This window comes from Geospiza fortis, unplaced genomic scaffold (assembly GCF_000277835.1).
Source record: "Geospiza fortis unplaced genomic scaffold, GeoFor_1.0 scaffold166, whole genome shotgun sequence".
Lineage (NCBI taxonomy): Eukaryota > Metazoa > Chordata > Aves > Passeriformes > Thraupidae > Geospiza > Geospiza fortis.
Genome location: NW_005054310.1, coordinates 6,897,804 through 6,900,211, shown reverse-complemented (window position 1 = coordinate 6,900,211; position 2,408 = coordinate 6,897,804).

Sequence of the window (2,408 nt, the reverse complement as noted above, 5' to 3'; positions counted from 1 at the left end):
TCACTGAATGTATCAATATTTTGTTCAAATTTATAAACAGATTTTTTCTCCACAGACAGAAGAGTAACGCTAACTTCTGCAGTGGCATGACAGATTATACTTTAAGAATCATGAATTATCATGACAGTGATATCATGGTGCACTGAAAAGTAAAATCAAAGGGTTATCAAAGTATGTTGCTGTTTACTGTACATTTTTGGATTTTAGGGTGATGTTTGAAGTGTGACATGATGGAGAATAAGCTAATCCCCAAAGGCTATCTAAGATTTCCAAGTATTTTTCAAAGTATGATTTAAAATCTTTGTGACAGAAAAGGAAATGAAATCTTGAAATCAAAGAACAAAGTGTAACAAATACCCTGGAAAGGAGATATGATAAAATAAAATGCAATTTTATAAAAGGAAATTTGGAAATGGAGTGACTACAACAAAATGTACTGAGATGAAATGAGGTGCAGTGAAAAGAACCGAGAGTTGCCAAAATTTTTCATAGTGAAATCCCAAAATCAGGGAGAAAGTTAAACAAAGACACAAGAGAAGAAATTGAAGAAATGAAATGCTAAAAAAGAGAGAAAATTCTGAAATTAAGTGAAAACATTAAAAGCGAATGGGATGACACAAAGTGCAGGGAAAAGCTTGATCAGTTGATCCTCATTGAAATCACAAGATTTCACTTCCTTTCCTGAAAGGAGCAAAACATTTAGTCTCAAATATTCAAAAAAAAAATAATCTAATCCTCACCAATCTCTAGAAAACCAATCTGACTTCACATGAGTGGCAAATAGTCATATTTTTGAAAATCAAGCCTTACCTAATAAAGCTGGGCACATATAAAACCATTCATCATCAGGATGCATTCGACTGGATGATAAGGAGAAATGGAAATGTAAGGCATCAAACAGAAATTCAGCATATATAGTATGGATTATGGAAAGACTACTAAATTCCAGTCAGCCTTGCTGAATATAGTATTAAATTTGTATTTTCAGAATAGACTGGGACAGTCAGATATCCAATTTCACTTAGACAAATACACAGTTAAACGTGAAATGATGCTTCATAAGAAAAAAGTATCTTAAAGCACTGAGTCAAATGTATGACTGCCTAAAAACCATTAAACACTTCAGTAAGCTAATGCTTTAAATTTTTAAAATTAACATCAATGTTTCGATCCCCTCTCATGTCTCCCTTTTGTAGGCCATGTGTTTTCAGTCTGCCATGTCTAGTAGTTACTTCATTATCTGTGAACTAAGTTGGAGAAAGAACCCTAATATTTATCACATAAGAACTGGAAACAACTATTTCAATATTCTTATGTGTGCATGAGACTTGCAGCTGGGTTTTAACACAGTAGCAACACTATTTACACGTCTCCATCAAGTTATAGGTATTACTTGGACAAAGTGATGTAGGTATTCCCAGAGATGGAGAAGTGGCAGAGGACCATGCCAGGACAGAGGGAGAGCCCCAGGCTTCTGTGTGAGAGAGCTGAAGGCCCATCAGTTTTGTAAGGAGGAAGGTGGCAAAGAGGGGGACATTCTTTGTAGGGTAGTCCTGCGGGTGGAAGGCCTCCTGGATCATGCGTGGGAAGGAGTCATGAAACAATGTGGAAAAGAATTGTGTTTCTTTCAGGTTAGACCAAAAGTAATTGTTTTATGTTGATCTATTTTATTATACATCCCTTGTTCTAAACACACATACAAACAACCTATGCTACTGTTCTGCAGGGTACGTCTGTGCTGCTGACAGCTTCTCAGAAACTGGGCAAATTATTTGCTGCATTCTATTTAGGGTAGCATTGGGGGCAGTTCTGGGTTGCATTTTGTTCTTTTGGGGTGTGAAACCACCCAGTTATTTAATCTCAATCAGAATAATCCACCAGCACCTGCTGCTGCTTTTGTGTCTCCTTTAATTTGCTTGCCAGTACTCTGTTGCAGCAGTGAGACATCCACAGTAGTACTATGTGACATTATAGAACAAAACAAAGAAGAAGCTGGAAGAAAATAGTTTAAAAAAATAAAGACAGGGTAAATCAAAATACAGGAGTCAGCAAAATTATTTTTTTTAGAAAAATAAATCTTCCACAACTTAATTCATTGATGAAAACATATGCCTGCTAGTGGGGTGAACATGCAAAAAATACAACTGCAAAATTTTGCTGAAAAAACAGAGCTATGTAACAATATGGCAAATATTAACCTGCTAACTACTAACGAGTGAACATCTGTTTTAAACAGGTTGTAGAAAGACTTGCTTTCATGTCTGAACAGCAGGATTTCTGGGGTCTTTGAGTGAGAGCTCAATACTGAACATGAGAAGGCTTGGTATTGCATCAATGAACTGTCATAAGGTTTCAGAAAAGGCAAGGATCCGATGTTGAGCAAAAGGGAAGACGAAGCAGCAACTGCC